The sequence below is a fragment of the Pleurodeles waltl genome, chromosome 7 (assembly GCF_031143425.1).
Source record: "Pleurodeles waltl isolate 20211129_DDA chromosome 7, aPleWal1.hap1.20221129, whole genome shotgun sequence".
NCBI lineage: Eukaryota > Metazoa > Chordata > Amphibia > Caudata > Salamandridae > Pleurodeles > Pleurodeles waltl.
In genome coordinates, this window is record NC_090446.1 from 561713552 (window position 1) to 561739820 (window position 26269).

Here is a 26269-nt window from a genome sequence, read left to right on the forward strand (position 1 = left end):
TGTGAATGAGTAGGTCTTTGTGCTGTGACGGCATTTTGCTTATTTTTGTGTGCAAATGGGTGAATGTTGGTCTGGTGGTGTACAAATGTGTGTATGAGCATCTGTACATTTGTTTTCTTTTTTTGAAAAAACACATTTTATTAGTTTTGAAACATGACAAAACACAAGAAGTCACTGCTTACGTTGGGCGCACCATCTTCATTTCTCTATTATATTATATTGATTTTTTGTATACATATAGACATTAGTATCTATAACACAAGTACAATTAGATCAATTGTTCATGTTGCACTGTTCCATATAAAGCTGTGTTCGTGGAATTTATATGTCATACCTTCTATGCGTGGTCTAACGGTGCGTATTTTTGAGGTCCTCTTCTTTTAAGAGTGGCTCTCCCATGTGTGCAGTTATTCCTCCCTCCTACTTCCCCCCTCTTGTGTGCCTAGCTACTGTCTGGATACCTCAAAAATTCAGTGTTCTTGTCGCTGTGATGAGTGTCCCCTGGACAGGCTTCATCCTCTTCTCCCTTTGCTTTGACCACTGTACCTATGTTAAGTGGTAAATGTTGGGGAATCAACAGTCTTAAACCAATATTCATACCCCTCAACCGAAAGTTTAGACACAAACAAATTTGAATACAGTAATTTAGTATCGGTCAATAACATTTGTTTATCAGCATACGGAGTAACTTTAAAATAGTAAGACTTAGCATTTTGTTGATTATGCCCAGAAAAATATGCAAATTTATCATAATACGTTTTTGAACTCCCTTGTGGAGGAGTTGGGCAATGTTCCCATTGCACATAATCAAATATGGACTTAGGGCTACTTGCTTTATGAATAAAGTGGTGTCCATAATAGTTGTAGCAAAACATGTCACCATGATTATCTCTAAATAGGTAAGCATCTTCATCGTCATAGACAGTATAATATTGCAAGTCTGTCAGCATAGAATCTACTGTCTTCACATCCCAATCATCAGAAACAATGCCTGGTATAACAATATCATTCATTGATAACTTGAGGACATACGGTATTTGAATCAATTCAGTGGGACCATATATATCAAACATTACTTTATCTCACACAATTCCATCTGGAATCGGTATTGCAGAAATGTTTACATTGGACAAGTCTCTTCGAACCATATGTGACGAAAAATGTGGTTTTAACACAGTCTCCACGTGCTCAATGTCAGATCGTTCAGGAAGAAAATGATCATGTATTACTAGAAAAAAAGTAACCACAAATCCCAACCACAAAAAAAGAGTCATAACAGCCATAAAAAGCCACAAATAGTTCCAAGGAAAAACAAAATATGTGCGTTTAAGCCAACACAGCAGCTTACGTGGACCTCGGACTGAAGACAATGAGGACGAGGAGCCGGAGACGGCATCATCAGTGTCGTTGAAGCAGCCAGAGGCAGTTCTTGCAAAAGGTGCAACTGTGAACAAAGAAGCAGATGGAGGCTCTCGCCTTGGCACACTATAAACCACATGTTCAGAAACATCAGTAGAACGTACAGCAACTTGATTAAAAGATTCCAAATTAATCGTTGTCTGTAGAACAATTGCAAGATCATCTTCCACCCTCCCCAAGCTCGGAGAGGAAACAGCGTCGGTGTAAATCACCTGCAGCGGGACTTCTTCCCCAGTAGTGAGAGGGATTCCGGAACTACTGGGTGTCCCTCTTGGTCTGCTGTGCAGAATCGGCCACATGTTGTAACTTGACATTATCAATAGAAACAAAACGATTTCCTTTGGCCCCTTGCAGCGGCGGTAAAATCACTGTTCTTGTGCCGCTTACCCCTAACAAAGGGACAGGTGCTCGATAAGAAGGACCAAATTCTTTCTTTTCTGCGACCTTTTCACGCACTATATCCCCAATCCTGGGTATCCAACCAGTGGGAGTTACTGGCTCATCCTTAATTCCTGAGGAGGCAGCACTTGCAGAAGAGTTATCTTCACGGAATTGTTGTAAATCCTGCAAAACAGTGACACGATCATTTATGTCAAAGGGCGCATCTGCCGCCTCCACACCAGGACCATCTAGATCAGGAACATACATTTGTGTTCCAAACAGGCACTCATATGAAGTACGACCCCCCAGGGACCTTCTAGGCAAGTTATTAAGTGCTCTCTGTACTCCATACAGGTGGGCTAGCCAACTACGACCCGTACCTATAACTCTGGCCGTTAAGGATTGCTTTAAATCACGATTTAAACGCTCCACGACAGAATTTCCCTCTGGATGAAATGGAGACATGAATTGGAGTTGGACCCCCAACGAAGCCATGGTGTCCCTGAATGCCTTAGAGGCAAAATCAGGGCCCTGGTCCGAATGAAAAGCTGCAACTGCAAATGTATCAACAAAGATGCGCAAATCTTTAATAACAGTCCGAGCGTCAGCCGAGCGTTGTGGCCAGACCCACACAATTCTGGAGCACGAATCTACAGCAACCAAAATATATTTGTATGCACTGTCTGGGGTCAGCGGACCGCAATGATCCAAGTACACACACTGTAAAGGTTTATTTGAAATCAGAAGGGGCGTCTGCTGCGGGCGTCTTGCCGACGAAGCTTTAATTTGTTGACAAACGTCACAACAAAGGACATATTGCTTTGTCTCTTTATAGAGACCAGGCCACCAGTAACGAGCCTGTAAAAGCGAAATAGTGGCAGCCACACCAGCATGTGCAGATGCCGCCCCCTCATGTGCTGCAGAAATTAATCGAGGTCTCTCAACTTTATTGGGCATTTCACGTACACCAATGCCTGGAATATTAACAACAGCATTTAGCGCACTACTCAAGCAGTAACTATATTTAGAAGGAAATCCTTTAGGAAATGGCGTGCCATCAGCCGTAGCTTTTATGGCAGCTGAAATCTCTGTGGCTGGTTTAGAACTCGAACGAGTCACTGCGGCCACAGTGGCGACAGCCACTGCCGACTTCGCGGCTTCATCAGCCAAAGTATTCCCAGCAACGTGTATCCCAACACGCTGGTGTCCAAGTGTATGCACAAAATGGACCTTAGGAAGCGTGTCTTTCAGATCCGCAACCTTACCCCACAACAATTTGTGTTTAATGGTGTTGCCCTTAGAATCTCTGAACCCATTCAACTTCCAATAGTGCAAATTTTCATTGAAAGACTGAACACAGTAGTAGGAGTCACAGACCAGCAAGGTTAAAATCGCCGGATCCGCGTGCTCCAACGCTAACAATAGAGCATTGAGCTCAGCCAGCTGTGCCGTGCAATCTCCCAAGGTTTTAGTATAAGTATGTCGGGAGCAGAACACTTCCCCCTCCATAGTGCCGCTCACCACCGCACAAGCAGCAGAATACTGTTGTTTAGTCCCAACCGCTGGTTGCGCAGAGCCATCGGTATACATGACCACCTGATATTGGCCAATAGGCAATGTGCCAGCAGGAACTGGGTACTCCATTTCATATTGAAGAAATTCTTGAGTCTGCAGTTTGGGGTCAAATATGTAATCGACATCAGTGGCTGTCAAAGACGTAGCCCATTGTATCCATCGCGGGTGTAATGCTTTCGAATTAGGAACACTCGCTTTTGCAACAGCCTCTAAGGCCGGAATCGGGGAAACGACAACAATGCGTTGTCCCTGGGCAAGCGGTCTCTCTTTAATCACAGCCATCTGTACTGCAGTGAGTATTTTCTCAGTCTGTGCAAATCGTTGTTCTGCAGCAGAATACAAGTGGGACTTGTATGCAATCGGGACTGTCTCACCCTCATTAAAGGTGACATACGTAAATCCAACAGCCCCAGGTATCACCCTGATGACCAAATGTGACTTATTGTCCCGTGTGTGTAAGTGTTTAACTGCTAAGAGATCAGTCTGCAAATCTCGTAGTATGTGTGCATGCTCAATCATCCAAAATCTACTCGAAAAATTCGGACGAATCGACTTGTATAAGGGTTTTATACGCGTAGCATAATCAGGAATGTAAGTTCTGCCAAAATTCAGAAACCCCAACGACTGGAGCTTCCGAACCGTATTAGGGGGCTGCAATTGAGCACATTTTTCCAAAAAATGTGGCGCTAGGCTCCTGCCCTCACTCGACAACTCATATCCCAGGAAAATGATGCTGAGGAAGGCAATCGTCGATTTCTTAAAATTAAACTTATAGCCAATTTCAGCAAACCCCACAACAATGCGCGATACACGCCTTAGATGCTGCAGAATCTCATCGTCTGTCAAATATATGTCATCAACATATGATAACGCTTCAGGGTCCAACTCGTGCAGAATTTCAGTTACACGAGCCGAAAATAGTCCTGGGCTATTCTTATACCCCTGAGGCAAACGACAAAAAAAATTCTGAGAGCCAAACGCACTGAAACTGGTATAGTCCCGACTCTCGGGCGCTATATTTTGGCAGAAAAATCCATTCGAGATATCTAACGTTGTTTTGTATTTTTTACGCACTATATTATTCATAAGCGCTGCGCTATGTGAATTCTGTATTGCATATGTGCGAGTATGACCATTTAAATGTCTGTAATCCACCACTATCCTATATGAATGGTCCGGTTTAGCAACCAGAAATAAGGGATTATTCATCGGCGAGACACAGGGCTCAATTACACCCTGGTACTCCAATTGTGTAAGAATATTCCTAACCGATGCTCTTGCTTCAAATTTGATAGGATACTGCGGCTGCGGCTGAGGTTCGCCCTTTATTGGAATTACATGATAAGGTGATAGTCTATCCCACCCCACATTATTTCTATATAGAGCGGGGGCCTGTGCAAGAGCCCATAATTTACTATAGGACTCCGCTAGTTCTCTCGAACAAGTGGTGAGAAGGAAGGTGTAATAACCACTTCCCCCACTGGACAGTTGCGAACAAAGTCACGCGGCCAATCTTGCTCGGCCAGCAGAACATCATATGATTTTACCACATTGTCCCAAAAGATGGCGTGTACAATGCGGTCAATGTCCCCTTCTAATCGTAGAGTTACTTTATATACTCTATCGGGATCAGAGACTCACATATCCGCCGTTTCGACTTGTATGAAGTCATCAGTTGCTTTCACCTCCAGAAGCTCTAGAAGACTCCGGCGAACTATTGTGACCTCTGCCGCGCTGTCTAACAGTGCTAACGCCCATGTCTTGTTCGTCAAGAGAACTCTCTTCTTGAGCGGCATGTCTAACTGAGACTGCTGCCACTTTCTTCTTTTTAAATTGCTGTTTCTGTTGCAGCGGTTTCTCTTCTTGTTTAACAGAAACCTCAGTTGAGCGTTGTGAATCCTGTCTTGGTTTCACGTACTCGGTTCTCCGCTCTGACCGCCCACCTCTCTCACTTCTCTTCTCTGAGGAGTCCTGAAAGAACGAGATTGGCGTGTATCAGTATATTGATATCTATCAGGCATCTTCAAGTTATCCCTATTCCTGAGATTATACCTATTTTGCGGGGTCTCCGGTTGTGGAGACTGTCCCCCATCTTTCTTAGGTGTTTGCTGTTTCTTTTCCCAGCGCTTTTTAGTACCCTCAGGTTGCTGTTGTTTAGCATTATCTTTATTATTTTTACCCTGTAATTGGGGTTTTTGTGGTCTAGCCCCTAGGCTATCGCGACTAATACTGGAATATGTCTCTGCTATTATTCTCGGAAGTTCCCGCTCCTGATTAATCTGTGGAACATCCCGAAGACGCATTCGCACTGCTAGTGCTACTGCCTCTCCCTTGAGATTACTCAAAATAATAGAAGAAACTGCGGCAAAATTGCCCATTAACTGCATGCCCAAATCTAAGGCAGGGGCAGCCCCATATTCATCCTGAATTTGTTTAAGCACTTCCGGTAAGTTAGCTAATGTCAGTGTACCATGTGCCGTAGTGTAGAGCGCGGCAAACACCGTGCCCCAAGTATTACAAAGGTCCACCGGAGGAACCATTCCATACGGCAAACATATCGTCAATATTCTATGTTTATCCTGTGGTCCCATATGGGGAAATACTGCTTCCAGCGTATTAATTTTTTGCGCCAGCCAAAATGGAGTCTCCTCACGTTTAGCCGGTACTTTACCCATAACTGAGTGTACAGTGGCCGGATTAATACCCGGAACCACTGCTTGTGGGTGCGCTGGAGCAGCACGCGCTGCATTAGTATTTAATGCCTGCATTACAAACTGAACCAGTCTTCTGTATGTAGTTGCTAAGTCTATATATAAACGACGCACGTCAGCCACTGCCAAATTAGCAACCGCAGGATATGGTGTGTAAGTAGCCAGTAAAGGCCAGGTCGGACCATCATTACTCAGTGGACATAACCTTACTTGTGCTACTGTGTGTGGGAGGATGCCATCAAGCCAATTATGGTGTTCTTGATAAGATAAAGGTATCTCTAAATATGCATAAGCCCTGTATTGTCCAGGGACATTCGCAACAGTGTATTCGTGAAAAGTGTTTGTACCCCCATCAACCGCTGGAAATACGACCCAAGAATAAAAAAGTTCTGTTCTATAGGCTGCATGGGCGTCCACCACAAAAGTGACCGGACCCCCCTGAACTGTCAGTCCATGTGCTACTAGATGTCCTGTGAGCGGTTGTCGCATATTGATTGCGATATTCACTACATTAGGATTCGCCATTTGTAAAAAACAGCACCAGGTCAGAGAAGGCACACCAATATCGGGGTTTTTCCTTTCAAAGTTCAAGCTTGAACAACCAACCACTAAGCAATAGGATGTACCTATCCTGTGGCGGCGGAAACCCTCAGTCCCACGGACGTCTCCGCTTACGGAACCGAGTAGTCAAAATATATATGAGACCGAGAGAGTCAGCCGGACCCAAATATTAGAGCCAGACCAATCGTTGGCGGCGCCATGTCGCGTGGGCTCTCATTATCCTAAATGAGACTACTGGATTTCTAGGCAGCAGGATCGATAACGGTGTGGGGGACTGAGTCTGACCCACGTGTAAAGAACTCTGTCACCCTATATCCGGTTCTTGCTCCGGATAACTAGCAGTGCCTCATTTCTCCCAAGGGGAAGAGATGATTGGGCAGCCGAGCGCATGACATCTTTGGAACTTCTCAGGGAAGTCGTGGTCACTCAGATCCAAACCAACTCTCTCATTTACAGTATGATCTCATATACAAATGACAAAGACAGTATAAGTTTTATAAAATGTTTTAATAAAACAACTGTATTTTAGATAATAAGGCGTGAGCCGCAATAACCAGAACCATACAACACAGTAGGATTGAAATAGTCACCAAGAGAGTGAAACATAAAAACAAAGCTATCATTGTGTCTATTAGTTTCTACTCTCCCTCTGCTTGTTCTATTTAGAGCACAGCATGTTAAGCTTCTAGCTTGCCTTTCTGAATCACTGGGGAGACATCAGCCCTCATACCTGAGCAAAGGCCTGTGATCTTGGTTCAGCATCTGCAACGAGGCAGTCAGCGTCTAGTTGTGGTTCCCTGGTCGGAATCTCCCTCTTGCATGTATTGGGACAAGGAAGTGATTTTATAACTAACATGTCAGCGTGATCACAAAATGTCCCTACGCAGGAATGCCAAAGACTAAACTCCTACCACGTCTATCGGCAATGTACCAGACTGTATCCTTGACTGAAGCACAGAGTGAACAGGAATGTGTTATGGAGAACTCCAGTGCTGAAGTAGGCTGAACAGTGTGATATGAATAAAAAACAAGACCGTAGAACTGGCTATTTGAAAAATAACAGTACGAAGCCTAATAAAAAGCATTTAGAGCAAAGTGCACAGAGGCTCTAAGCTGCAAGCAAATGAATAAAATACATCCAGGGCAAAGTGCACAAAGGCCTAAAGCCTGAAGCTAATGCACAAAGGATACGTAAAACTAACCAAACTACAGGAGGTGTGCGTCGATTTCTCGGGCCGCACATGGTGATGCGTTGTTTAGTTTCCACGCAGGGATGGCTGTGCATCGATTTCCGGTGCTCGGTCGTGGATCCTCTTCGGGTTGCGGGGTTTTCCGACGCCCCGGGGAGTGTGTGTGGAATCCTGGGCTCGTGGAGCGAAGTCAGAAGCGCTGCGTCGTTCCGGAGGGCTTTGCTGGGAAGTTTCTCCCGCATGGCAGGTGCTGCATCGATTTCCCCTCTGGAAGTCGGACTGCGTCATCCCAGGTTGGCTGTGCATCAACCCAGTGTCCCGTGCGTCGAAGTTCTGGTTGCAACGCAGGTGCCGCATCGATCTTCTCCTTGCGAAGTCAGGCTGCAACATTTCGGTTCGGCGTGTGGTGAATTTTTTACCGCGGGGCAGGCTGTGCATCGTTTTCAGCAAGCTGTGTGTTCACTGCACAAGGAGTCAGGTTGCAAGAGAGAAGTCGTTTTGGTCTAGAGACTTCAGGGAACAGGATGCAAGCTCTATCCAAGCCCTTGGAGAGCACTTCTTCACCACAGCCAGGGAGCAGCAAGGCAGCAGGGCAACAGCAAGGCAGCAGTCTGTCACAGAAAGCAGTCAGGTGAGTCCTTTGGGCAGCCAGGCAGTTCTTCTTGGCAGGATGCAGGTTCTGGTTGCAAGTTTCTTCTCCAGGAAGTATCTGAGTTGGAAGGGGCAGAGGCCCTGTTTATATACCCAAATGTGCCTTTGAAGTGGGGGAGACTTCAAAGAGTGGCTTACAAGTGCACCAGATCCCCTTTCAGTTCAATCCTGTCTGCCAGGGTCCCAGTAGAGGGTGTGGCAGTCCTTTGTGTGAGAGCAGGCCCTCCACCCTCCCAGCCCAGGAAGACCCATTCAAAATGCAGATGTATCCAAGTGAGGCTGAGTATCCTGTGTTTGGGGTGTGTCTGAGTGAATGCACAAGGAGCTGTCAACTAAACCCAGCCAGACGTGGATTGTAAGGCACAGAAAGATTTAAGTGCAGAGAAGTGCTCACTTTCTAAAAGTGACATTTCTAAAATAGCAATATTACATCCAACCAGTTAGCAGGATTTTATATCACCATTCTGGCCATACTAAATATGACCTTCCTACTCCTTTCAGATCAGCAGCTACCACTCAAACAATATATGAGGACAGCCCCAATGTTAGACTATGAAGGGAGCAGGCCTCACAGCAGTGTAAAAACGAATTTGGGAGTTTTACACTACCAGGACATGTAAACTACATAGGTACATGCCCTGCCTTTTGCCTGCACAGCACCCTGCCCTATGGGTTACCTAGGGCATACCTTAGGGGTGTCTTATATGTAGAAAAAGGGGAGTTTTAGGCTTGGCAAGTACTTTTAAATGCCAAGTCGAACAGGCAGTGAAACTGCACACACAGGCCTTGCAATGGCGGGCCTAAGACAAGGTTAAGGGGCTACTTATGTGGGTGGCACAACCAGTGCTGCAGGCCCACTAGTAGCATTTAATCTACAGGCCCTGGGCACATATAGTGCACAGTACTAGGGACTTATAAGTAAATTAAATAGTCCAACTGGGTATGATCCAATGTTACCATGTTCAAAGGGAGAGAGCATATGCATTTTAGCACTGGTTAACAGTGGTAAATTGTGCAGAGTCTAAAAATCTGCAAAAACAGTGTCCAAAAAGTGGAGGGAGGCAGGCAAAAAGTTAGAGGTGACCACCCTAAGGCTGCCAGGTCTAACAGTTGCCAATTCTTCCATTATTTCCTTAGGGCCCCATAATAATTGCCCTTCAGTTGTCCATAGTTCCCTAATATGAGAGTGACTTTGTTCCTTCCTTCCCATCTATGCCAACAATTTACCATCTTTATTACCTGCCTCATAGAGCTGTTTGCTTTGTAGTAGGTATGGTTGTCGTACCTCATCCCGAGTTACTACATTGTATTCCTCTCTCGTCTGATTCATCTAGTTTTTAATTTCTGGTGTTGGATGTGTTGCATATCTCTGTTGCAAGACTGTGAGTTCAGTTTCTAGTTTTGCTAATTGTTTCTCTCTATGCCGTTTATCCGCTAACTCTCCCGCTATTATCTCCCCTCTGATGGTGGCTTTGTAGGCCTCCCATAGGACTATCGGTCTTTGTACCTGTTGGAAAATGGGTTATTGGTAAGGGCAGGTAGGTACCTACACTTAGCAATAGGCCACTAACCTCCACTAAGGTCCAGTTAGGTCTCAGTAAATTAACCCCAGCTCAACCCTTGGCAGCTTGGCAACGAGCGTCAAGGCTTAACTTAGGAGACAGAGGGCCTGATTCTAACTTTGGAGGACGGTGTTAAACCGTCCCAAAAGTGGCGGATTTACCACCTACCGTATTACGAGTCCATTATATCCTATGGAACTCGTAATACGGTAGGTGGTATAACCGCCACTTTTGGAACGGTTTAACACCGTCCTCCAAAGTTAGAATCAGGCCCAGAGTGTAAAGCATTCAAATATCACAAAACAGTAATTAAATAAACACAGGAAACAGTGCAAAAATCCAAAACAAATTTATAAAAATAGATTATATTTTTATCTTTAAAATGACACAAAAACGAATAAAATCGGATAAGGGGAACTGGAGATATGAATTTTTAAAGAATTATTGTTTTTTAGCGTCTAGAAACAAAAAGCGCCAATCAGGTCATCGGCAGCGCCGCCATGGGGATTCCGACCCCCTTCCCGCCAGCCTGGTTCTGGCGGTTTTGACTGCCAGAACCTGGCTGGCAGGAATGGGTGTCGTGGGGCCCCTGGGGGCCCCTGCAGTGCCCATGCCAATGGCATGGGCACTGCAGGGGCCCCTAACAGGGCCCCACAAAGATTTTCAGTGTCTGCATAGCAGACACTGAAAATCGCGACGGGTGCAACTGCACCCGTCGCACCGTTTCCACTCCGCCGGCTCCATTCGGAGCCGGCATCCTCGTGGAAGGGGGTTTCCCGCTGGGCGGGCGGGCGGCCTTCTGGCGGTCGCCCGCCAGCCCAGCGGGAAACTCAGAATAACCGCTGCGGTCTTTTGACCGCGGTACGGTCTTCTGGCGGCTCCCACCGCCCGCCAAGATTAGAATGACCCCCTTAGTCTCTTTTTCGAAGATTTTCTTCAGCGGGATGAACCTGCCAGTCCAATCCGACCTCCTGGAGCCCTTTTCCAGATACACGATGCGGGAATCCTCGGTGGAGATTGTTACCTTCAGACTTAGTCGTTTTTTTGAGGTGAAAATCCTTTGACCAGGGTAAACCTGGATCTTGATCCGACGTCCCTGGAGCCCTCCTCGGATACACTGGCTGGGAGGTCCCGGTCAACTTTTTACCTTCGGACTTAGGGGGTCATTCCGACCCTGGCGGTCATGGACCGCCAGGGCCAGGGACGGAGGAAGCACCGCCAACAGGCTGGCAGTGCTTCTGGGGCGGTTTCCCGCCGGTTTTCCCCTGCCCCAGGGAATCCTCCACGGCGGCGCTGCAAGCAGCGCCGCCATGGGGATTTCGACCCCCTTCCCGCCAGCCTGTTCCTGCCGGTTTACACCGCCAGGAAGAGGCTGGCGGGAACGGGTGTCGTGGGGCCCCTGGGGGCCCCTGCAGTGCCCATGCCACAGGCATGGGCACTGCAGGGGCCCCCTAACAGGGCCCCATTCAGATTTTTGAAAATCGCGACGGGTGCCACTGCACCCGTCGCACACCAGCAACTCCGCTGGCTCCATTCGGAGCCGGCTTCATCGTTGCTGGGGCTTTCCTGCTGGACGGGCGGGCGGCCTTTTGGCGGTCGCCCACCTGCCCAGCGGGAAAGTCAGAATGACCGCTGCGGTCATTTGACCACGGTGCGGTCTTCTGGCGGTCTCCGCCCGGCGGGCAGCGCCCGCCGGGGTCGGAATGACCCCCTTAGTCTCTTTTTCGGAGATTTTCTTTACCTGGACGAACTAGCAAATCAGGCTGGGTCACGGTTGAGGCAAGCCGGCTAGAGTTGCCGCGGCAGGTCAGTCCCTCTATGGAGCTTTTTTTCAAAAGTTCTCCAAACTTCTCCAAACTTCTGGGGCTTCTCCCAGATGTCCTCTTAAGGTTCTTTTGAGGTCCATAGCTCACCCCAAGGGTCCAGAAGTTCTGAGGTGGTCCTTGGGGGTGCGGACTACAACTCCCAGAATGCACCTGGCGTAAACTCCTTTTTGGCCACTGGGCAGTGGCCAGCTGGTTGATTTCTTCAGGAGTTGGTGCAGGGGACTCTGGATAGCAATTTTTCACATGTAGCAAACAGGGAGTCCCTCCTTGAACCAGTTGAAGCCAGGCAAAGTCCTTCTTGTGGTGAAGCCCAAGTGTGCAGCTGGTGAAGTCCTTCTGAGTGCAGGTTCCAGGTGCAGGCCAGAGGTCCAGCCAGGCAGTCCTTCTTCTCATTTGGTTCGTCCTTGTTGGAATCTGATGGGGATCTGAGCTGTGGGTGCAGGTCTGCCAGTTTTATCCTTGCTCCTGGGTGAAAAGCAGGGGGGTCCTGGTTCTCCATTCAGGTGCACGGTCCTTCCCCTGTGATGACCACTTCCGTGGAAGTGTGGCAAAAATCAATCCCAGGGGGCAACATTCTTCAAAAATCCATCATGGCTGAATCAGATTTTTGGAGGTTACATCTGGCTGAGCCCACCCACTGGTGTGGCTAAAAATCATAAACACACCCCTCTCCTGCCCTCTCCTAATCTAATCAAGGGGGCACCTAGTTGTCTGGGGTTGCAGGATGTGGGGGTGTTGCTGGTTGCTCCAAATGTCCTTCTCTGCCTTTGAAGACCAGTTTGGCAGCCCTCCCCCTTCCTGCCTCACCATTTGCTGAGGGGAGATTCCCTCCCACAGGCCCATTCGTTTGTGTGAAGCCAGGCCACTTCACACCTCATCAGTGGCTGGCCAATCAGAGCACAGCAGTAAAAACAATGCAGGGCTGAAATTGGCTACTTTTCAGGTAAAGATTAAAACTCTTTACCTGAACAAGTTATATTAAATCCCACAACTGGAAGTTGTGGGATTTATTACAACAATTAATTTGATACCAAACTCTTGGCATCCATCATTTAAGGAGACTTTAAAAATTTAAATAAAGTCTCCCCATTCTAGCCTATGAAGGCCATTTACTACAATGAGGGAAAAACAAATGTGGCTGTTTTTAACTCACCAGGGCTTATAAAACTATTTTTATAAGGTCCCTGCTTATAGTTACATGGCACCCAGCCCTAGGGGCACATAGGGCACACCTTAGGGGTGACGTATATGTAACAATAAGGTAGTTTAAGACTTTGGAACTACTTTTAATTCCAAAGTCGAATTTGCATATAACTTTAATTTAAAAGCAGTCAGAAAGGCAGGCCTGCCTTTAAAATGACACTGGGCACCTCAGCAGTGAACTACCTATGCTGTGGTCCCTAAACCTACATGCCCTACCATATACTAGGCACTTATAGGTAGGTTAACATACCCAATTATAATTAGCCTAATTTGCATATCCATTTTACACAGAGCACTGGCCCTGGGACTGGTAAGCAGTACCCAGGGCACAGCCAAGAGTCAGTAACCACCAGTACCTGTCCAAAAAGTGTGGAGGTGACCAGGGCAAAAAGGAGGACTTTCCTACAGTACCGATCCCATATTCTCGGCAAAGTAGCGTTGAGTAACTTGTTCCAGGTCCTTGGCCACCTTTGTGTTTAGTAATCACCACGTTTGCATGCGCTATGCTTTCCCTGACGGTCGGGGACCAATAGATATCGCCATCTGCAGTGGCGCATGGTCACTAATTCCCCTAGCTCGATATTCTATCAGTTGAATTCTCTGCAGCACGTCTGCAGTGGTCAGAAAGTAGTCCAGTCGAGAGTGCATATCATGAGCGGCTGAATAGTGAGAGTACCCTTTTTCTTGCCCATGAAGAAACCTCCACACATCGCATAAGCCAGTCGCCTGTGTAAAGCCCTCCAGTTTCCCCATATTCGGGCATCCTGACCTCAATGCAGTAGCTCTGTCCAACTCTGTATTCATCACCATGTTGAAGTCCCCTACTAGTAGGATTGATGCTGGTGGTGACGTTGTGAGTATTGCAGCAATTGTCTGTTGTATCCCTCCTTGTAAACCCTGGGGTAGATATGTGTTAACCAACAGTATAGGCATATGTCATCCCCAGTATGGCTATGTAACAGCCATTACGATCTGCCCATGTATGTGTGGTGTGGAATTAGAGGCCCTTCCTGATAAGTATCAGGGCCCCCCTAGATCCAGACGTGAACTGTGTGTGTCCCAGTAGCTTATATTCACCTCTTTCCATGGCCTTGTGTTGTGTATCCACCAGATGCGTTTCTTGCATAAATATTATATCTGATTCCTACCTATTTATGGCTTTGTTTATGAGGCTCCGTTTAAGTTTATTTCCTAATCCATTCATGTTACAGGTGAGAATGGATAATCTCTCGGTTCCCATGATAATATTGATAGCAAGATTAGTCTATTGTGGGTCTTTAGAGGAATGCTTCAGTTTATTTTTTCCCTATCCTTTGTACTGACCTCACACTCTTTGTTCCCCTTCTGTATGAAACAATCTATAAACTTTACCCCCCAACTGCCCCCCACCCTACCTTACCGTGCTGTGATTGTAGAAGTAACCACTCCCCCAATTCACGGGTATGTGTATACCCGAACCCCTGTTTGGAGATCCTCGCTCCCCATTGTGCATCGTTCCAAGGCATGGATTTCTGCCAATGTCATAGTTCGACTTCCATTGTCCATTGTTCTTGATCGCCCCCCCCCCATCTCCGAGGTGTGTATGAGGAGAAGACAGGATTAGACACAGGAGCCCCCGAGGTCTCCCCCATGTCCCTCTCTTCTCCCCACCCCAGTCTTTTTCGACGGGCCGTGGCTCTAGGGTGTGCTATTTGTTATCAATTGTTGCTGAAGTATCTGTTAGCCCAGCATGTCCGATGTCATTGGGGTCACCTGAGGAAGAGGCTCCATCTCTGATTCCGTTCCCGACCCGACTGCTCTGTTCCAGTTCCACCAGTGTCCTTCTCTGATTCCCTCCAGCTGTCACTTTTTTGTATCTCAATTATTCCCCTCAAGTCCTTGACAGCCTTTTCCTGTGCAGCTTTTGTTTTTCCCTGCGACGGCGCAGTGGTCGGTCCCTGCTGGTGTCCTGCTCCTCTGCCTTTTTTCCCTTTGTCGACCAAGTCTTGACATCCGCCTGCCCATGTCCGCTGGCATGGGGAAGGCCCGCATCTCTATCCATTCCCAGGCTTTTCGAAGCATTCCCAGGAAGTGTGTTCTTTTCTTGTGTTCGATCTGAAGTTTCACCGGGTACAACAATGTGTATTTTATGTCATTGTGTCGAAGGATTTTTTTGGCTGTGGCAAATGCTGCCCATTGTTACTGTACTTGATTTGTATAGTCTGGGTATAAGTTTATCTCCTTTCCCTCGATTTTTCAGGGGGCCCTTTTGCAAGTCTCTTGGAGGATCATATCTCTGAAGTTCATCAGTCTTAGTATAATTGGTCTTGGATATGTTCCTGGTGGTGGAGGGACCGCTGGGATCCTATGAGCCCGCTCCACAGAGAAGAATTTTGTGGGTGTACCCCGTAGCACCAATTCACTCAGCCACTCAGCCATGTTTCTATGTATAGTTCTATTGATGGGCCCTCAGCCCTCTCCGGGACTCCCACCAGACGTATATTGTGACGCCAAGACCTGCTTTCTGCATCTTCCACTTTGTTGGCTAGAGTTCTTACTTCATTTTCCATAAGTGCGATTTTTTGCGTGAGTGTTTTCACCTGTGGAGTCATTTCCTGCATTGTCACTTCTATTACCTTTACCCGATCCTTTAGCTTATTGTGATCATCCCGGAAAAGGTCCACCTCCCCTGCTAACGTTGCGATTTGACTCTCCAGAGCTGTCTTTGAGTCCTGTATGGCCGCCAGGATCACTTCAGTGTGTTGCGTCAGTGCTTCTGTTCCCCTGGTCTTCTCACTCATCCCGTCCCTCTGGGAAGGCCTAGCCGGTGCCTCATTTCCTGTTTTTTGTTTCCCCATCGTCACCTGGGGTTGAAAGGGTATGTATCCATCTGTCAGATTTTTTGCGTTATTTTTTACTGCCACTTTTAATGCCTGCTTAGAGCAGGCATTAAAAGGATGCTTCCATTGGTTACAATGGGCATCTGGGTGCTTTGCAGGATTAGCGTCAACAGTTTTGACGCTAATCCTGCAAAGTGCCCGACTAGCGTCAAAAATGGTGACGCTAGTCCCCTAATTACTGCCATGGTGCACCATATTTAAATATGACGCACACATGGTGGCGTAAGGGGTGAAAGAAAAGTGGTGCTGCACTATGTGCAGCACCACTTTTCTGAAATATACCCCATAGTTCGATTTTTCTGAAATATACCCTATAGTTCTATTTTTTACAGCAGGAATATTAACCCTCTATGCTAGCATGAGTCAAAGCTGCTGCTACGCAAAACTCCCATCTCTTGACCTAGCAGGAACATTAATCACAAGAGGTATCTTGATATTTTAATTGTTTCCTGAAGATTGGAAGCACTAGGAACTTTTCAGCAGATGCTTTTAAATCGCAAGTTTAGAAAGTTATTGATAAACACAGCGCACTCCTGAGGTCAGCGCCCAGTGCGGCCGCATCTCTCCCATCGCCCAAAAGCCGAACCTGTGGAGAGGTGTCCCAGTTTGAAGACCCCGATGCAGCCAGTAAGTGTCTTCTTGTTCTTCACATGTGTCATTCCAGGGTTTTGTGTGAGAGGGTATGATGTGTGCAATGCAATGTTAAAATGGTTTGTGTGACCAATAAGATTACATCATCTGAGTTACGATATTGACATCATGTCTGATTGACTGCTGAGGATGTAGATTAAGTTGATTGTTGCACAAGTGCCAATGTGTGCTGCTGTGGAATTGTGGGTGTTAGGAAAAGGAAAACATGCCCACATAAACAGTGATGTCAGTCAAGATATGTGCCAGAGGTGCTGTTAATCTAGTTAGCATGCCTGTTGCCAACATATTTATCACAGCACATTTTGCAGCACTGTGTGCCACACACTGTTTTAATTTACTCAGGACATGGAACAAATGATGTACATGTGTTGAGGGCTCTTGTGGAGCTTATTAAGGAGACACTTGCACCACCGGTGCCTCACTACTCTTCAGAAATTAAGTGAGGCAGCTGCCATGCAAGGAGCCTTATTGTGCTGGGCAACAGTCAGTTGAGTACACAATGAGATTTCAACTCTGCTCTAGATGGATGTAGGACACATCTACGGATTGTAGCAAACAAGATGTGTGCAGATAAACCTTACATTATCTACCAATCACGATAATTGTGAGTTAGCTTGGTCTCATCACAAATGTATAGAATGTGAATGCTGAGTGTGTACCTGGTAGTTAGGAGATGTAAAACATGCATGTGCACAGGTAGTTCAATAAGAAAGAAAACTGTTGCCGTACCAAGTGCAGCGCCACTCTTCCTGTACCCCTTAGGGCATCCCAAACACCACCATGTGAGCGCCGCATAAGAAATTTTGCACACCACACCACAGGATAGAGGGTAATAGGTACAAAATCTGTAGACAATATAGATATACTGCTAAGGCTTAGGGAAATGATATGGGCACTAACCCTGAACTGTATATAGGGACCCATTGTAAGTAATGGTTTGCTCCCTTCTAACGCCTGCTCTGAGCAAGTGTTAACTGAAGGAAACATAAATGATGCTTTGGAATGCCTCAGAATTCCTAGTGCAATTTTCCCAGCCCCCCCTACCGGGTGATCCCCACCCTGCATCCATGATGCCTGGCCAAGGCTTAATGTAGCGCAAGGGGTGTCAAAGTGGTGGAATGCATGCATTGCACCACTTTGTGACTATGGCACAGGGATTTGGGACTTGTTGGGCCACTTGATCCTCACAATTATGATGATGCAAATGTAGCACAAGGAGGCATTAGTCCATTTACCTCTGGGCCCTAATGGTCAAAAATGGATAACAGTTAACCCTGTGACATGAACATGATACTGTAGATGGCTTGTAGGAAGTTCAGTCTTGATTTGGTAATTGACATTGTTGTGGAATGTCTGGTGGGCAGCATTTGTAATCTGATGATGCTGTGTGCATTCCATGTTTGTTCTTCCTCTACCCTTTGCAGTATTTGATGCCATGTTCTCCTCATGTTTTAGCTGCCACTACAACCCCAGCACAGAAGCATGCTTTTGGTAAGAGGGAAGAGCGTTTCCGCCACATTGTGGAGGTACAAGTAGGGTACAGGAACATGTCCAGGAGATTTTGGCGGGAAAAGTCATCAGGGGCTTGGCTTGCCTTCCCACATGGGGGATCTCCTGAAGAGGCCGCAACAGTGCATTGCACGTCGAGCACCACATCAAGGGTTAGGGGTGCCTCAGCTGGTCCAACCCCCTCCATATCAACAGCAGCTATTGCAACACAAGCACCGCAACAGCCACCTGAGCAGCCACATCCTCCAGTTTTGAGGCAGACATGAGGAGAGACATGGCAGCTATCATGGCTAAGTTGGACAAACTGGAGCAGGACAATGCTCACAATTTCAAACTCTTAAAATATTGTAAAAAGAAGCTGAAGATGCTGTAATCCTGTAAATGCACAGCCTCCCAGTTCCTTTTCTTCTCCCGTGGTATTTTGTATTTAGTTTTAGTGGGTTTTAGGTGGGTAGTAATAGGTTAGGTAACATAGATTAGGTTAGTTGTAGGGCAGAGTAAGTATAATGTGGGGGTGGGTTTTAGTATAATTTTTTGTTTTTGGGGGTTGGGTGGCAGTTATGTATGGGGCTCTATGTTAAAAATAAAATTAAAAAAAATAAAACAAATCAATGACAAAATTAAAAAACATATTTGCATTTGTTTGGGATATAGGTTACGTTAGTATATGTGTAGCTTTAGTTAATGTTGCCCTACTCGTATCTTGCCTCTTAACGGGGGTGGAGGGTCAATGTTTAGTGTGTGCCCTTAAATGTATGAGATAAATTTATATTAGGATAGATAGCTGTATGGGTAAGTTTAGATAAGTTAGTATAGGTTAGCTTAGTGTAGGATAGTGTCTAGTTTAGGTTTTTATAAGGTGTTGTTTTTAAGCACCAATAAATCAGTTTGGTTGTAGACAATTAGGTGTCCATGATGATTGGGTGTCTGGGTTTACTCATGTGTGCACTGGCCAAGTTAGAGGAATGCCTTAGGGTATGCTTTTTGGTTGGATTCACATGTATGAATATGTGTATCACCTATGACCAAGGAGCTGGCTGATTGGCTGCAATATGACATCAGCTCCTCAAAACATTTTTCATCCACAGTTCCTGACAATCACTTTGTGTACATATACAAAATCTTTGACAGATAGGAATGGAACATCAACTGTCATTGCTGAGGTCTGTCACAAATAATCTTGTAAAGAGTGCACATATTACTTCACCTTATTTGGGGTATGTATCCTGGCACACTGACAGCTGCCCGTCATTGATCAATGTTGCCTCTTCTGTTCCCCACATATTTGATGTACTAGCGCTATCATCAGGGAAAATTCCAGACACTTGAGTTCTGACCCATACATGCCATATGTCAACTTGCATGGATAACTGTTCAATACATGCTTATAATGCTCTGTAAGTTGGTTGTAAGCCACAACACTATCTGTCACCTTTTTCATGTTACAGTCCTAGTATTTGGCTTTGGGTCTGACAATAAGCCACACATGTAAATAGGTTATGTTCTCATTGACATAGCTGCACACAATGCATACATTTAGATGAGATGATGGATCACAGTAAAAGATGGCATGATACATGTGAATATGGAGATTTATTTACATGTGCAAGTGTATTTTCCAATGCAGTACAATATCCAGTTTACAGACCTTATGGGAGATCCTGAGCCATTTGTTGTACATTCAGAGTTCAAGGGTGAGGGACATGTCAGGAGACATGGGTAGGAAATGTGTGCATTAGTGAGGAGGTGTCCAAATTGACAATGCGTAGGAATTGAGATAATGACAGTTTACAGCAGATAAGTCAACAGTGGTTGAGGGCACATTTCCAGCTGTCACAACACTGGCATGATCTTAAGCACAGAACTAAGGAGATACTATCCATGTGGCATAGACTGGTGCTACCGGGTGGTTTTACGTGTGAATGTCATTACTTCCACATCTTCTGATGTGTGTAGTGCCTCCTGTGCCATGGGTGGTGGTGAGTCGAAGTTGAGGGGGCCACACACACATCAAAGAATAGAGATGTGGAATCAAAGGTCCTGGCAGCTGCCATTTGTGGGAACACATAAGGGGGAACTGCTGATTTATCAACACCACAGCTATATCAAGGAGGTAGGCGGGCATGTTTTCCCTGAGGGAGGCCACTTCCCGCTGTATGGACTCCAGGGCATTTTGTATCACCCCTAGCCTGTTATTTATCATGCTGCTGCCACTTTGGGAGGGCAATTGTTGAAGTCTCTACCTCATGACAGCAGCTATGTCGGCTATGGACTACTGGAGTCCATGTAGCGGGGAGTGGGTGCCTCTGATGGCAGCTGAGTTGTGCTTATTTGGACTGAGGCACCTCTGCACTCCCTCCAGGCTGCCTGCCATGGTCTCCATCCCCATCTGCTTTGCCAGCTTCCGCTGGACTCCTAACATTGTCCTCTGAAAGGTAATGTCTGGGTCCTCAGAGTTCAATGCTGTAACAGGACTGATTGGTGCTGTGTGCTGGCAGTTGCGTGGTTCATGTGGAGACCCCAAAATGCTATTTATCCTCCCCGCTACTGGAGGCTGTGTCTGGAAGGAACATAGGACATCTTGGAGAGTCTTTTCATTGATGGTCAGCAGCTGCTCATCCATGTCATCAGTACAATCCAGGGCAGGCAGGTCATCAGGAGATAAGGCATCGTCCTCTGCAATGGGATAGTGAAATGTTAATCTGGCTGTAGTGAATGTTGACATGACTCATCATTTACTTGCTACTGGTGGCTCAGTGACATGCTACAGACCCCAGGTTGTAGTTGTTAATTAAGTGTTGCATTGTACATCGCACATGGGACAACCTTTCAAGGTATTTTGTGCATTGATCCCACACAACTGTATTCCTTGCAGGCCCCTTGCCGCAGCCACTGGCACCATGGTAGCATGGCATTTACATTCCTATTCACCATGGTGGACATTCCCACAGTAGTATAATGTGTGTTGTCACTATTTTGGTGCTTTACTGCATTGGCACCATGAATGATGGCACTAGTGCAGCAAAGCACAGGGAGGGCCATTGCTTACAATGCTTGTGTAACTTTGCCATCTGCCTTTAGCAGGCCCTACACATGTGCTAATTGGATGGCACAGCTGAACCTTAATGGATTGTCATCCCCGTTAGTTTGCCCCTTCCTACATTAGGAACATTTCCTTGCATACAGCATATCTGTGAAAGGCATATGTTGGTGTGAGGCTGGACAATGTGGATCAATGCATGCATTTGTGAGAGTTTGTTAAAGTGGCACGAGGTGATTGGGCAGCTTGGATCCACATTGGCAACTATTTGTATGATGATACTGTTACATTACGAGCTAATGACATTGAGCCTGTAGTGCATCATTGATGCCACGTATGCCTGTTCTTACACATGAAGGAGACCGTTTATGCACAACACCAACCATTCACAAAACACAGACAACATTCTTACATGGTGAAATTGAAGCTTCTTGTACAGCACCACAAATGATGATCACAGACATGCCCCATATGTTGTATATGTTCACTTTTGTTCCCAAATGTTGTATGAATGTGTGTGAGAGTTGTTGTTGGGCCACCCTGTGTGAGTTGCGTACCACATGTTACACACTGAGGCCCTGATTTTTTTTAAAGTGGCACAGCGGCAAAAAAACCTGCACTGCGCTGCTCCACTTTCAAAATGCAGGGATGCCACATATTTACTGGAATGGGGCATACTTCTGCTTTTCCTCCAGCACCTGCTCAGATTTAAACTCCCTGCACCAACGCAGGCATCCTTGCACCATAGTGCAAGGGTATCTGCGTTGTGAGGATAGATTGTTTATATGCAGGAAGGTGTCCCTTCCTGCACATTAACAATATATTATGGCAAGGTGGAATTTCTATGTGTGCTGCAGTATGCAACACACATAAGAAGGGCAATGACACAAGGAGGATGGAAAGCATTTTGCCTTGTTGCACCATCCTCACAACACTCCTGGGGTGGTGTTGACTTTAGTCACAGTCTCAGGTTAACATGTTGTCTTTGATCTGGGGCAACAACAATATGCAATGGGTGTTGTTGTGGCACAGTCACAGCCACACTGATTGCATGCCCCTTCTAGGCAAAGTGGTGTGTGTGTAGGGGCCATATTCACAAGGTGGTGTAAAGCCACAGTAAGTGGATTAACACCACCTTGTGTATATGTCGGAGTGCATAGTGTCACCAGAGCATCACTAAAAGTGAGGCTCGGTTGGTGATGGGGCCTTTTGATTCTGGCCCTATTTGTCCTGATCCGACCCTTTTGCTTGCATTCAGGGTGTCCTATGTGCCTCCCCCTTCTGCCATTTGTGAAATTCCAGATAGTCCCCCCTGCAATTTACTATGCATTTGTGGTAGTTCTTGGTAGTCTGCGCTGCCCTGTCCTGCGATTCCAGTGACCAGCTCATCTGGGATGACCGTTGCCACAACCTTGTCCAGCTCATCGAAGTCCTCCTTGGGTGCAGGACTTCCACCTCCAGTCTGCAGTGCTGCCTTCTGGTTCCTGGACAGTTTCTCCTTAGTTTTGTGCTTGCAATCGTGTCAGGGCTTCTTCCAATCAGTGGCAGTCCTCTTCATCTCTGCCACGCTGTTGACTTTATCTACTACTGCCTGCCATATAGCCTCTCTCCTACGTATTGGCAATTTGAAGGTGATAAAGAGCTGGTGTTGGTGCTCTGTCACCTCTTTGATCAAGATGTAATTTTCCTCCTCACTAAAGCGACACTTTCGCCTCCTCTTCCCCTTCTCCTGGGACTTTGCTGGTCCCTCCTGGCTGGTACTAGGCTGATTGGAATCTCTCATGGGTCTCTCCTGGCCTGCATTCTCCATCTTGTCTCCCATTTTTTTCTTGCTCACATGGTTTGTTTACACTAATGCTGTTAATTATGACACTAACACATTTTGCGTCACAAAACGTGCTGCAAAACGTTCTAACACCACTTTTGCAGGATTAGCATCATTTTTTTTTTACTATAACCATTCCTTAGCGCCATTGTGTGTCATTTCATAAATATGGCTCACAGATGGTGCTAAGGAATGGAGTTAGCTCGCTGTAAAATTTTTGATGCACAACTGCGCTAGTGGAGTTGCGCATCATTTTTGTTCAATATGGGCCTTAATGTTCTGCATCAGGCATTTACTGCAAACAAAGTAAACATATAACAAAGACAGGGAAAGAGAAAAACGAAAAAGTGTCACAAATGAGAAAGAAAAAGCAATATATACAAAACAATTATAGAACTCTGTATACTTGTCCCAAAAAAAAGTTTAATTTAAAGTACTGATAAATATGTAAAGTATTGAAATAAACAAGGCACATTGTAGCTTCAACATGCAGAAAAGAGAAGTGCATGCCTTTACTCCCAAGCTGAAAATCAGCATGCAGTGTAGGCTTACAGCTGGGGCTGGATGAGGCACACCTTTGGTTTACTTGTAAGCAGTGCTTAATTTGAGCCAGTGTTTTTGTAAGCAGTGCTCAATTTGAGCCGGTATGTTTTGTAAGCAATGCTTAATTTAAGCCGGTGCTTTCCGGTGCAGGGCACCAGTACTTTTTTTTGAGGACTGACATTTTATTTCCGCATCAGGCATTTACTGCATGCAAAAGCCACATATGAGAAAAACAAACAAAGTGTTACAAATTGAGAAAGCAGAAAGCTGCAACAATGAGCTGAAGGGGAAAGGAATGGCTGTAAATGGATGAGATGCCTTTAGGATTACAGTGTCTCAGCATACAGCACTTAGGGGCTTATTTACAAGCCGGTGCGTCACTTTCTCCCATATAAAAAGTGATACACCGGCGGGTGCAAGGGGCTTGTAAATAAGCCCCTTTGTTTTCTGCATCAGGCATTTACTGCAAACAAAACAAGCAAGTAAGAAAGACGGGGAAAAGAGAAAAACCAAAAAGTGTCACAACATGAGAAAGCAAAGGCAATATATCCAAAACATTTATAGAACTTGGTATATTTGTCCCAAAGAAAATGTTTAATTGAAAGTAACTGGTAAATATGTAAAGCACTGAAATTAACAGGGCACATTGTGGCTCCCACATGCTGAAACCAGAAGTGCATGCCTTTACTCCCAAGCTGAAAATCAGGGTGCTGTGCAGACTAACCCCGGTGTAAATATTTGATTAAAATGGGCAGCAAGACATAGCCAACGCTCCCAATGTGGTACGGGTCCATCACCTATTTGAAATAAAAAAAGTAGTCCCAAAACAATGGAAGAAAATGCCCACTGTGCATGTTTAGGAATAGTTGGGCGGTGAACTCGGAGAGGGCTAACCCCCGGAAGAGGCATTACGTATGCATGCCCTTGCCAAACTGGGAGAAGCAAAATGAGGGATGATGGTGCCAGCAAGTGGCAAGCCTTCGGGCTGGCAGGAAGCTCACGATGTTGATACAACATGTCTCGGTTCGAGTCAGCGTATGAGCGCTGTCTAAAACCATGATCTAACAATGGGTGCTTTAAGTTAAACCTCAGAAGCCATGTGGCTGAGGGGAACTTTAATGAGATATGGGATGGTCGGGTGGATTGTACACCGAAAGTGAAGTACTTCAGTAAGTTACGCTGTGTGTAGCCTGCTGGTGGCAGGTTTCAATCCTGATAGGGCCTCTTCTGCCCTTCATCCTTCTGAAGTCAATAAAACAAGTTTCTTAAAAGTAGCTATGTTTATCTAGTGCTAAGAGATTGTTGTATGTACAGAGACAAGTATCCAAAATTATAAAAACTAGCTCGACATTGAAGTGGTTTAAAGGGTTATGATCGAGGCAGACTGTAAAGATGAAGTGGTAACAACTTGCGTGTCACTCTTTCTGCACCCTGTGTTTTTCGCACTTCAAAGAAAATTTTACCACATTTGCATCGTGCGTCGCCTTGAAAAAAGGAAGTAAGTATTTTTAATTCACTGATGCAGTCCCACTGGACAGCTGCCATAAAAGGAAAGGGCCAGAATGCAGTTCTGTAATTTCTTCACTATAATAGGGGCATGACGAGTAAGTCACTGGAACATCTGCACACTTATAAGCATACAAAGGGACTTGCTCTGGAGGTCCCCAAAACAAAGAAAACCAAAACCACGAGCCAGGACTTCTCTTTCTAGGTCCCATTATAGAACGAATTCCCTGAGTCCATGAGACTTCGCCACGTCGTGTCATTTCATAAAATCTAAAACTAAAAATGTTATAATGATTGCCATGAACATTCATATAAACAGTTGTTGGAAGCTGGTGTTGTAAATTAATTATTTATCGATTTTTTATGTAAAGCTCAAATGGCATGGTTTTTGTATATTTGTCGCTTGATTCCTATATACTTTTATTTGTCTCAAAACGTTTTTGCTGTCTTTGAAGGGGGTTATCTTTACCATCCTTCCTGTAACACCTTGCATGTGTTTTATTATGTTAATTTATGCTCACTGTCTGCATATTTTTGCATGCACTTTGCTCAAGTTCTGTGTTTCAGGTTTAAAGTTCCCTCGGATGTTACTTTTCGGTTGATCTGTTTTTTTTTTGTTTTTTTTTTGCTGACAGTAGCTCCGCAGTGGCTCTCTTTACCCTGATAATATACGTATTGTTTACACACTTTCTGTTGCATTATTATTACAGGGCTGATAACGTGTAAAGATAAGCCAGGGTTTAAATGGGAGAATTACCCATGTGTTTTAAGAATGTGATCAAGAAAAGGATCAGATAGCGACTCCAAGGATGAACATAGGTCCACTGGATTTGCTGCAATTGCCACACAATCGATCATAATTTACGTAATTTCCAGATTTTAACAAAAATAAAAACAAATTGTTTACACATGTGTAGCCGCACAGTGGCAGGCTTCTTGTCACACAGAGGCAAGTTACCTTTTAGGTGCTAATTGCTGTTGAAACCTTTGCCAATACAGTTCTAAAGTGCAAAACTGAGAAACTAGTGAAGTAATACAGCTGAAAGTTGAGCCACATATGCAGCTTGAATCCAGTGCCCTGCATTTATGGTGGAAAGAGATATGTTCCACTGCATCAGGTTAAGGAGGTTAGTTCACTGGATGGGATATGGTACAACAATATCGTGAACTAAATTTCTACAGTCATGTTGTGCTCTAAATAGAAAAAGCAAAAGAATGAAAGAGAACAGATAGGCAA